The sequence below is a fragment of the Acromyrmex echinatior genome, chromosome 1 (assembly GCF_024713525.1).
Source record: "Acromyrmex echinatior isolate Ae372 chromosome 1, ASM2471352v2, whole genome shotgun sequence".
NCBI lineage: Eukaryota > Metazoa > Arthropoda > Insecta > Hymenoptera > Formicidae > Acromyrmex > Acromyrmex echinatior.
This window is the reverse complement of record NC_141852.1, coordinates 18241385-18254481: the sequence shown is the minus strand read 5'-3', so window position 1 is coordinate 18254481 and position 13097 is coordinate 18241385. Positions and strand designations below refer to the sequence as shown.

Sequence of the window (13097 nt, the reverse complement as noted above, 5' to 3'; positions counted from 1 at the left end):
ACCATAAAGATAGTTTACACTTGAACGGAAAGATTCTTTCTCTATCAATTATATACTGACCCGAATCTTTTATTGTAAGCTATTCTCGTTTATTTGTCTTTATTCTCCGCTCGTCGGTTTCTCCACTGTATCGTACCGTTTTATCTTATAATCTTTCAACTATAATAATGAATCTCTTACATATATATTCATTGCTATATAATGAATATATATATGTCATTCATAAGCCCCTGCATTTTTATTTATAGATCGTACTTTATCCGTAATGTTACAGCTAGTTTATTATAGATTGTAATTGATTTGGATATTTCATAGCTGCTATTATTTTTCTTATTTTCTAAAAACATAAATATTGTTTATTAAAAACAATTCCCTATAAAATATTAAAAATTCCTCCTATATATGTGGAGGTGTAAACATATTAGTTGCTTCTTTTAAATTGCAATTAAATAGCAGTAATTTATTACAATGTATAAAATTATTAAAATTTCGAATGTTAATTTTATATGCATGTGTATTAAAATTTTCAGCAAAACTTCGTACAATTAACATTATTGATTGTTGATAAAGTACCTGAACCGTCAATAACTTTCGAACAAGTTCCACTTGCACCATTTCATGTATTACCTATCACAAGAAATCTATTGAAGAACCTTATCGACAGAATAATTACACTTAGCAACATTCCATTCCTGACACGGGACCATCTCTATCCAATTTCTAATTCCTATTACAATGATTACAATCAAACCTTTTAAACTTATAGTCGTAAAGTTAATAAGATATAGGTGTAGAATCGGGATTTGATCCCAATAGTTCATATAAAAAGTTTAGAAATTGCTCGATGAGACTTAGCGACTATTTGCTATTAATACTCAATTAATACGTATGTTATCGAATTTGTATTTGTTTTGTAAATTTTTATATTTAAAACATTTTAAACTTGTAATAAACGTTTGTTGCTAAAAGACTAAAATTATTTAAAAATGTATGTGTCACAACTCAAAATATTATCCAAAAATATAAAAATTTCATAGATTTTATTATTACATCTGAGTATCTATGTAAAATTTGAGCATAATACTCTTATTGATTTAAACATTGTTTAATATTTTTATTTGCCTTGATTCTTATTTAACATCGCGTTTTATAGTACTCATTTGATGAGGAGATAGAATTACAAATTAAATTAAAATTTTTATATATATTAATAAAACTCTAATAATAAATGAATAAATAAATATTTGTGCAAAAGTTTAATTGGATCTGCTTTCTCGTTTAAAAGTTATTATCTAAAATTGTAGCAAAATATGATAATTTTACTGCATAAGTCATTAAAAGCCAAATATTTTGTTGTTTTATTTTTTATAGTTAATTTAAAAAATTTACGATACAATTTTTTTTACTAATATTGGCTAATCATAGACTATGTCTGTATAACTTTTTAGCTTTTTTGGCTGATTTTTTTATTAATACTTTTAGTTATGTGTATGATATAGTCGAGGCATTATTAACGTTGAGATTTTGAAAAAAAAGCATAGCGCTTGATAAAATGTAAAAATATTTTCAAATGTGTTTTCTGAAAAATCAAATGTTTTTGTAAAATTTCTTATTTTATTAAAGTTTTTATATTTTAACACAAACTATAGAAATTAAAGTCTTAAAGGATCTAACAGGATCTTAATGCTTGTGATTCTTATGTGAATTTATATACTACGTATATAGTCTTCAGAAACGCGCGCCGAAAATGATTTTTCGGTCTTGAAAAATAACTAAAAACAAAAACTAGTAATATCATGAGTTAAATTGACTAGCAATTTAACAAATTTTTTATGCTTATTCACACCTTCGAAATTATTCGGTCTTAATTTTTATATTTTGTTTTGAGATTAAATTTTAAATAAAAAATTAATTGTTTTATTTAGTCTGCAAATAAATTTTAAAATGGCTTTATAAGCTGACGTTTTATTCCACCAAAAGGAAATCTAATGTTATTATATTTACATGATCCAAAATAAATTAATAATTTACTATTTTAATTAAATTATTAATGATTTTTCTATTTTGTAATAAAATTTTTTTCTTTAAATATAATTATTGACATTTTATCGAAATATAGTATATAAAATTTTCTATTATACCGTTCAATCAACTTTAAATATTACTTTTTTACGTTAAAGTAAATTCTATTAATTAAAAATTTATTGCAAAACTGATATTACTTTAAAATGCTAGAAGCATTCTTAATGCTTCAGAATAATAAATCACAAGACCTTCTTAAGATAAGAAACTTCTTGCTTATTCTTATCACGTCAACTTTGTACTTTAATATCCTCGAAAGAAATAATGCTTTACGAAATTTAAAAATGCATCGAAAGTGTGTATATCTGCTCTGTGTCAAACGAAATAACGGCACTTGGAAAAAATATTATCACCATGTTTTAAAATAAGATTTTTCTTTAAACACTATACGCGCAAACCACTTCATTTCTAACACAAAATCTTTTTCTTGTGCAGTGAGAAATGTGCAACGACCGCGAGTAAAAACCAGTATTATAATGTAAAAAACAAGGTGTCAGCAAATGTCAAAGAGCGAGTAAGTGTGCTTCGCGAGATTGCTTTGGTATAACAAAAGTATCAGTATGACAAAGTGGAACCTATAATAAAACTGTTTTTGATTATGACACAGAGATTAATGAACGTGATTAATTAGTTAATATGTATATACTAATTCAGCAACACTTTGACACATTGTTCTATTCACTCCATTCACGAAACCTACTAAATACCAGCTAAATAAAAATAACATAACATCAATGATGTAGTTTAATACTCAACAATGTAACTATTAAGTAGTACACATGTTATATTACATTTACATTGTTGAATATAAAATTGATGTTATGTTGAGTTGATATTTACTGAAGAACGCATACTAAACATATAAAATGTTATTGCACCTGGTAGCAAGCTGATGTCAAAATGACGACAAAATGACGTAGCTTGCTACCTGAGTAATAAATACTTGCTGCATCAAAATTCATCTTGAATTGAAGAAGAATAAAGATAATAACAGATTATATGCAAAAGATGTGAAAGATAAAAATTTATTATTCTGTTTTAGAATGTAAGTATCCGAAGTTCTTGTTCTTGAAATCGATATCTGATAAAAGTTGACATAAAGTTGTCAGTTTATAACTCATACTTTATAATACGATATAATATTTTCCTCGACAAATATGTTAAGAATAACTTTTAAAGTATAAATTATTAACATTAAAGAATTTTTCAAAATCAATACATCAAATCTATCAGCTCTCTAGCTTCACGCTAAAATTTTATAAAAACAATTTGTTGCATATTTTCTTCTTAAATAAAGATTAATTCTAATACAGTTCTTAACATCTCATAACTAAATTTTTATTGTTACAAATTCTGTTATTATATTCCCCTTATATAATTTTATTAATTTTATTTCAACTATTATTTAATTTACAGAATTAATTCTAAAAATAATTTTAAATTTATTAAAAATCAAAGAAAAGTTTACTCTTCTCAGCTTTTATTATAGAATTAAATTAAAAAAGAAATATAATGCAATGTAAATATGAAATATTTAATATGTATATTATAATATTAAAATATTTAATGAAATTTAATATTTAAATATTAAATATTAAATGTTGGATATTTTATGCAGAAAAGTTTGCATTGAGCAATTCTTATTGTTCCGATTTAAAGGAATAATATGTAATGTGCTTCTCGTTGTCTGTCTCGTAATATATTACATGAAATAATAACGAAATTTCTTAACAAAGGGTACCTTTTCATGTCAACTATTTTGCTTGCATTTGGCACGTGATGTGTGACAATACATAAACTAGAAATGCATGACAATCATAAAAACTGACATGGTCTCGTAAAAAAAAAAAAAAAAACAATGCGAACCTGATATGTACCTGCAGAATCATTTTTTTCTACTTCATGTTTATATGTATTTATTGCGTCACTAAAAATATATATGTATATATATATAAAACAAAGCACTTCTTAATTTATAAAGACTGAGACTCCATAAAAAATAAATTTTTTTTCGTAACAGAAAGAGGTATACTGGAAAAAGTAAAAACAGTATACAAGTTGAGATACTCAAATGAGTATAATGCAAATGAGTATGGCGTTTAATGAGTACGATGTTGTATTCAGAAATAATCCAGCACAGTATGAAACTAATACTTATTACGTACGTTCTGGCTCATATTTTCATCGAATACACACACATATTCTCACAGATACATTTTTTCCGATTAAAAATTATCAAGCACGTTCCTTCAAAAATAAGAGATTTAAAAAAAATATTTATTAAAAACCTTTTTACAACTTCAATATTTAAAAAAAAATCAATAGAAATAATTTTCAGATGCACAAATATATAAATTAATGCTAATGAGAATTAATGATATAGATAACAGGACGTACATATTATCTTATAATTAATAGCATAATTTATAAATGGATTAATTGCATCTTCAAAACAAATTGAATTAATCTTTCTTACTATATAGATTTAACACAACAAAAATGATACAGTATAATTTAACGAAGTTAAAGCAATAAGAATTCCACTAGTTTCTGAGAACAGAAAAATTCTTACCAGCGGAATAATGTAATTTTTGCTTTCTTTAAATTGCCTTTCTCTTACACTCTGACAAACTTTTGCAATCATAATATTTTGTATACATTTTGCATTACCTTTCTAAAGTTACATGTAGTATATCATTTTCAATCAATTTTCGCTTGATGACGGTTTGCTTGATGAAAATTGCAAACGAAAAACGTTTAGTTCAATTTGCATAAAATGTAGTTGATTAATTTAAACTACGCTGTTGCTATATTGTTTATATGCCATTATCTCTGTTTTGGCTTTTATTTTAGCGTAGTAATTTATTTTATTAAAACAAATTTTTTATTTCAACAAATTCGACATATTTTTAGAAAATTTTATTCTCTTTCTTTTTGTTTTAAAAAAATTATTTGTTCACTTTATTTTTATTTTATATTTATATTTATTTTTATTTTATTTACTTTTATTTGTTAAATTCTCTATTTTTCTATTGCTTCTATATTAATTAAAATGTTCTACAACGCAATTGTCAAATAATGTTTTAAGTTGTCAAATTTATGCTTTAATTTCTACTAACATAAATTTTATTCATTTACTGACTTGTGTTAATCTGTATTAAGATTTTCTGTAAATAAAACAATAAATAACAATGATGGGATTAAATAGCGGAAAAACAAGACTAACTTAGCAGCACGAAGAATAGAAGTAAGCAAATTGAGTTGTTTGTGCAGTTGTGGTCTAACTTTTGTGAAAACATACTGTTCAAACAACGTCGGACATTATGGAGGCGACAGTAATAAATTTACAGTAATTCTTCAAACACTCGATGAGCATGCGATGAGCGATTTTGCATAAAAGTACGCGCCATTCATGTAAATGTCGGTCCTTTGCGCTCAAGTTCCTCGCATATTGATTTTAATTCAAACTCACTCGTAAAATTGTATCATTAATGATGAATTGTTCACAAGACTAACGATCTCTCGTAAAATTTTTAATGCATTTTTTAATTAAACTAATTATTCTAAGAATATTGTAATTATTATTTATTGTAATTGTGCAATCGGTGGGCAGCCGATGAATCATTGATTCACAAAATTTACGTTTATTGTACTTAGAAATAGTAACAAATTTGTAACAGCAATTATTTTTGAGAAATAATTTTACTTGAAGTCCATTTACTGTACAGTATCGCGTCTCGACTTAGTATTCCGATTCTTCTTAAGCTAACGGAATGCCAGCATCAGATCCTCTGATAATAGATAGGAATTCCTCGAATACTAGAATGCAACCTCACTTCAAATTCTCACAAAAGCAAACGCGATTACAATGCTCAATTTCATTTCGCGACACCTATTACTAATTTCTCCAGCCATAAAATTGTTTATTACAGACAAAATCTCCTATTCGCGCTATGCTTTCAACGCTATTTAGGACAGTAAAATTTGCATTTATAATCTACTAGAAGAGCAACTGCTAACAAAGAAAATATGAAAATTGTATTACGCTGTAATATTCTAACATGATGGTTTTCCCACGGGTTACTTCGTTTATCCGATTAATTATACGCAAGCCGAAAGTAATTCAATTTATGTAGTAATAAAGGGTGCATGTAAAACTGTTATATTTTGCTTATAAGTTTGTTGACCACAGTCATACATATGTCCAGTTCAAGCTTATATACTCCTATTTTCTAACTAAGAAGCTGTTAAAAGGAGTTATTTTAATGTCTCTCGTGCGCGCGTGATAGAAAGTTTAAGCCTTTTTTTATAAATACATAATAAACTCTGTATCTTAAATTTTTTTTTTTACTATTTTTATTTATGTAAAATAATCTCTTCTTAGTCTCTCTCTCTCTCTCTCTCTCTCTCTCTCTCTCTCTCTCTCTCTCTCTCTCTCCCTCTTCCAAAATTTTAATACAGTTTAACCTATAATATAATTTATAATATCTATAATTTATGTATAATCACGCATTTGCTATAATAACGTAACTTAAAAAATTACTTGTAGAAAGAGAAAAAGAAGAAAGCGGCAAAGAAAAAAAGAAAGAATATGTTTTCACTCCTCTATCAGTTATTACACCAAAATTACATTTCAAAATTAATGCAAAATTTTAATTATTTAAAGAGTTCAAACTCATTTGTTTAAATACTTTATTTTTTACCATAAATAACGCTATTTTTACTTAGTTTATTTTTTAAGTTGTGCCGTTGTTATAACAAATAATTGCTTTAAAAATTTGTAAACCTATGAAAATCTGGTAATGTAATATTGAATTTCAATTAGAAAGCTTACAAATATATATAAATATATATATAAATAAATATTTATATATAAATATATATATAAATAAATATTATAATAACATTAAATCTGTGCACAACTTACCAGATGATAGAGTTAAATTTTCACATTGTTCACGATTTATTTCACATGTGATATCAAAGTCAATTTGAGATTGATTAATTACCTTATTGGCATTATGTAAATAATTTCATCTATTTAAATACAAATAATCTATTCAGTACATATATATAACATTTGTTATCACAATAAATGACGTTCATATTATGAGTATTATAACATTAATGTCGAAGTTGGTGTACATTGGTGTACATCGCGTTAAATGTCTATATACTTCCGCCTTACAAGACTTCATTAATTAAAGTGTTCACAATATATAATACAAAGTGCTCAAAAGCCAACGTTCAACGTGCCATATGTCGACCATAAAATATAGGCCCATAATATCGCATATTTTGCATCATAAGTACGTAATATGTAATATCCGGAGTGCCAGCACCTTCACTATACAAATCAGCGCGGAAAGAGAAATGCACATCTAAACGTACGAACTAACTGCAATTAATACGATTATAAGTGACTTATGAAAAGTTAATTTCGTGCAATAAACATTTAATTTTTAATTAACGAGATACATTTACGTATTAATATTTCGTATGCAAATTAAAAATTAATTTACGTTTACCCGCGCACAATTAATTTAAATATTGTTAAATTTTTGACGCACTTTCCATTCACCATTTATTTACAACTTTACATTCTATGTATACTGAATGTAAAACTATAATACTATTCTTTATTTATAATAATGTATTATACTATCTTTAATATTATTAAATATTACTGTATTTTGATATTAATTTATCAGACATTTATATTTAATTACCTACAAAATTTATCTATTTATGCGTTTACACCATATATCATGTCATCTATTTATGAATAGCTGAATTAATAACAGCATTTAAACGGAAACCGTCGGCATGATTAATTCACTAGTATGTAGATATATAGCTAATTGTCTTTTGATAAACATTCAAAATCACGATCCGTCATTTACATTATATACATCCAATTGAGCATATATTTATCGCGATTGAAAATTAACATAAATATTTATTGCCAAATCGTATTTTAATACTTTTTCCGTCTTACGTTTTAATTAAAGATAATTAATATTATCGTTTTTAAATTTTTCACTTTTGCACAACAATATGTTAAATATAATTTGTCATCAACAGCGATTTTTTTATATAATTTTTATTAGTAGCTGATTTCTCACACGAATTTGAAGATTATACTAACTATTATACTAACTAAGAGAAACATGTTTTCGGCACGGAGATCGCGCGCGTACTGAAAATCCCAGCAACCACCCTCATCGACCCTCTCTATCTGCCCTCGTTCCAATACAGACAACAGTGTATATGTAACGCGCGTGTATGTAAAACGCATAAGCTGTAGTGTATATAGGATTGATAAAAATAAAGATGCATTTGCGAAATTAAATATAATTTTTATGAAATTTATTATTTATCGTCTTTTATCACAGATATCACTTCTCTCGATTGTATAGCGGACGAAATATCATGAATGTATTAAGTAAACATATTATGTTAGATATCAATTATTAAAAGTAAACTAACTTAACTTTATTAAAATATTGTCAAAACACAAATGAAAAGAAGTTGGTTTTTTTAAGAGTTATGAAACTAAAAATGAGAAAAATGACATTTGAACATATTAAGAAAATATTATTATTCCGATATTATTTTATTAGTCAATAATTTTTTAAGTAAAAAAATAATTTTTTTTCTTTTCTGAGAAACTTAATTTTTTGAATTGTGACACTTGTAAAGTAATGATATAATATGTGACTATGATAATATAATAATTACGTATAAAATAATTAATTGTCAAATTATAATTATTAAAATTGTTACAGTTATCAGTGTAGTTCTATATAATTTGACTCATATATTAAGTTTCATATTTTCGTAATTAAATAAAAAAATTTATATCTAAAAAGCTAAGGTAATAAAGTAATTTTATATTAGACAAAAGTCATCGATACCGACATACCATTTAGTTTTTAAACAATATTTCTTTTAAACAAAAAGTAAATAAAACTTTAAAAACATAAGTACGAATTAAAAAGTGTCTTCTATCAGGTAGTACAATCAATTTTTATAATACTGTTTGCAATTTTGCAATAATTAATTTTTTCGAAAGATAAACAAAAATAAGCGTCTGTCAAAATAGGCTCCAAAACTGACATAATAGGCAATAATGCTATGTATTCCTATTCTTTTTTGTTTACAGGAATTATCTGTATAAAGTACTTACAAGTGAAAGTACGTATATAAGATTTTCAATAATCTTTTCACTTCATTATAAAACATTTTTATTGAATTATATGCATATTTATTTTATGTTCTGCAAATATGTAACGCGATAGTTTGTTTTTCTATATATGCATGATTATCTTCAGTTCCAATAGAGTTATTTAACATTATAAAGCAACATATAAAGATTAAGTCAGCTCATGATCTGTTTTACTGACAGGTGATTTACGCTGCACTCCAATTTTTAATTTAAAATCGTATTATGAAAAAACTAAAAGAAATTATATAAATAAAACTGATTTATAGGAAATTAAAAGCATTTAAAACGACATATTATCAATAATATAGTCACTACTATTTAAATTAATTTGCAAAAGAAAATTTTCGCAGAATTTATTTTTAATTGATTTGGTATAGAAATAAGCCACAAATATACGAATTATGAGCTTGTACTTCTTTAATTCTAAACAGATCTTGATTTTATTAGTATTAAGGAGTATAGACAGGATAAAATTTTGAAAAAATTGATTTTTTAATTTTTTAATATTTTGAAAAACATAAAAGTATCGAGAATACATATGCCAAATTTTAAAGAGATGTTCGAACAATTGACGGAGATACAGCAGTTTTTGTACGCACGAAAATGCTTAAACGTTAGAACTGCTTCTGGCGTCTTTCGAAGAATCGTTTTTAGATACGGAAGAACTATTATATGATCCAGGGATTGCCAAATAAGAATAACTTAAATTTTTTAATTTAAATTTGTGCAATATAGTAATCTGAAAATAAAACTTCAAACGTGTTTTTCTCAAAATCATTCTGGTTGACAGCAAATAAAAAATCTACTCGACCTATTGACTTGATGTAAATTGCATTTTATTCTAAAAACTTACCTCTATCGCCGGACGTAGCCGTTTTTTAATAAAAATTTCACAATTTTATTCAATTTTTTTGTAAAGAAAAGTCGCCTATATCGTACCTCCTAACGTTTAAACAAAATGTAATAAAAGTACTGAAGAGATCAGAATATTTCTGTACTTACATAAACTTTGGTTCATTTGGCAATAAAACAAATTATTGTTTTATTTACGAAAATAAACATTAAATTAATGTTTAAATTAGATTTTAAAAAAAGTAGCTTTCAATATAATTTGGAGACCGAGTCGTTAAATTGTATCATCTGATTCCTATTATAAATCGTACTTCTTTAATATAACAAACAAGCTGACATTGTTTATTGTCATTTTGACATTAAAATAACATTTTTAATCAAAATGACGGTAAATAACGTCACTTGTTTACTGGGAAAATAAATAAAATTTTTTAACTCATTTATTAATAAATTTATTTTTAATTTTAAATTGAGTATATTTAAGTAGGTACAATAAAAACTTTTCTATTATAAAAACAGAAAGTAGATTCTGTGTTTTTTAAACTGATTTAAGAAAACAAAGTAAAAAGCAAAATTGATTGAGAACTTAAATTGATTTAAGCTATTATTGCACTATACTAGCTTGATCAAAAAGTTTCCGGAATTCATTCAGAAAATTCAAAATACAAGTTTATTCATCAAAAGTGATATTGTCCCCTTCAAAGTACTCTCCAGCGACTGCAACGCACTTATGCCAGCGCTTGATCCAGCTCTCGAAACATTTCTGGAACTCTATTATTGGTATAGCCATCAGAGCCGTCTTTGATTTTTCCATTACCTCCTTTCGGCTGTTAAAACGCGTTCCCCACAGTTTTTTGACTCGATCGAACAGAAAAAAATCGCATGGAGCCATATCGGGTGAATTCGATGGCTGTTGGATGGTATTCGTTTTGTTCTTGACTAATACAAACTCGTTGTTGCAAATTCAACTCCATTTTTAAAACTGTAAAAAATCGAAAACACGCGCAGAGGTAGATGTACTCAAGACGGCGTAATTTTTACAAATGTCAAGCTATGGCGATAAAATTTGATGGAAATGTCAATGATAGATGTGGCAACCTAGCCAAAAAAAAGAACTCAAATCAGCTGACTCAGAGCATCACCTGGTGGTCTCTTCCGGAAACTTTTTGATCAAGCTGGTATTTCAGAATATTAAAATCTCAGATATTTTGAAAAAAGAAATTTTAGAAATAAAATCCATTACGGATTTTTTCGTCACAATAGAAAAGATTTAATACAAAAAGTCAATAGAAAGACTCAATCGAAAAATTTAATAGAAAGACTCAATAGTTGATAAGTAATCACTTTCTTGAGCACTTATTTAAACAGTTTTGGCAAAAGTTAAGATTGTCACTACAGGTTTCGTGCATCCACTTAGAACATCTGACTGAATCCAATCCACTATAGGTTCTTTTTTATCATAATAGTAACTTCCACATATTGCTCGCGTCACTTGCAAAAATCGTACAATATAAAGATCAGCGACAAGTACGATTTACCCAACTCCCTCTATTTTTACTAATTTAATAATACTCTCTAAATTTGCCAATAACAACATAACTTACAAATATTTTTCTAATTTGATGCTACACTCGAAAAGAGTTTAAAAATCAATTATAACCATAAAGAATACTATAATTCAATTATCCATCTTGTACTAATAAGTTTACCTTAGGTAAATTATACCAAAACTTAAATCAGACACCGAACAAAATCAATTTTAAATGTCACTCGTAAACAGACGACTCGAAGACAAAAAAAATGATAGTTCTTAATTCATATTACCAGCGTCACATTAGTGTCATTATTTTAAAAAAATGTTTCGTTTAGAAAATATAATGGAGGTACGATTTAATCGTCGATTTTTCAACTTATCCAATTCCATCCTAACAAAAAAAGGCCAAATTAAAAAAAAGATTCACATGTCCGCCATTTTGTTATTTTTTGCGATTTTGTAGTTTCCCTACATCCGGCTATAACTATATTCAGTTTTTACTATCACAATTTTTTTTTGTGTCGGATAGCGCATATAGTCGATTATTTGTCAACGAAGCAAAAGTAACTGTTCAAGATTACTCTTTGTACAACAGCCTTAAATCTAACGGAGACAAAAAAATTTTTTACTTCAGTACTGATAGAATAAAAACACCATAAAACAAAATTACTTGATTTTATTATAATATTATTTATAATATTAAACAAATAAATCCCAAAAAATCCCCGATTTTTCTTCACCCTGTCTATAAAGTGCAATAGTTAGTTCCTTTTCTTAGATTAAAAAAAATAAGGGAGCGTCGCTTTATGAAACTTACGTTAGGCGACTTTCCTCTATTATAATAGTATAATAACTTTTTCTGTTATATTTCTGTTATAGAAAATAAAATTAATTATTTGCATACATGCTATCTTTCAATTAAACTTTCAATCAAAATTTAGATATACAATGTGGGTCATTTTTCTTGAAATTGATTGTTCAATTAAGTACGAGACACTTCGGAAACTTACTTTGATACTGCGTAGTCAACTTTAGTTGTCAACCGCAATTGTAACAATTTTGCGTCTCCTTTGTGACAATTATACTACCTTTTGTCTGCTATTCAGAAGATATCATATTATCTATCCTATTATAGTTTAACTACGTTTACTGAGTTGAAGTAATAATTCGAATATCGATTAATGCAATCAAATACTGAATAGAATCCTCTCATTATAAACTGCTGAAAATAAAAGTAAAGTGGAAGTTATTACTCTGTAATTCATAAATAGAATAAAAAGTGAAATATATTAATTTTAACAGCATTTTTTAATGCAAAACATTACTATATATATTTGAGAAAACGAAACTCTTTTTATGTAAGAACCTCTATATATTATATAGGCTATATTATATATTTTC

At 26.2% G+C, this 13097-nt stretch overlaps 1 protein-coding gene across 2 annotated transcripts in view; it reads right to left on the bottom strand.

Moving 5' to 3' along the window:
• The window catches only part of LOC105154905 (putative G protein-coupled receptor No18), a 53143-nt gene extending 44842 nt beyond the window's left edge, over window positions 1-8301 (bottom strand). Inside the window, exons 1-2 of one of the 2 annotated variants that reach the window (XM_011070700.2) lie at window positions 8081-8301; window positions 7010-7429 (exon numbers count right to left, since the gene is read on the bottom strand). The gene's annotated coding sequence lies outside the window, so the exon portion shown is untranslated. The remainder of the gene's footprint in view (window positions 1-7009; window positions 7430-8080) is intronic. The other variant, XM_087402787.1, reaches the window with a different exon arrangement.
• Window positions 8302-13097: the final 4796 nt, after the last annotated feature.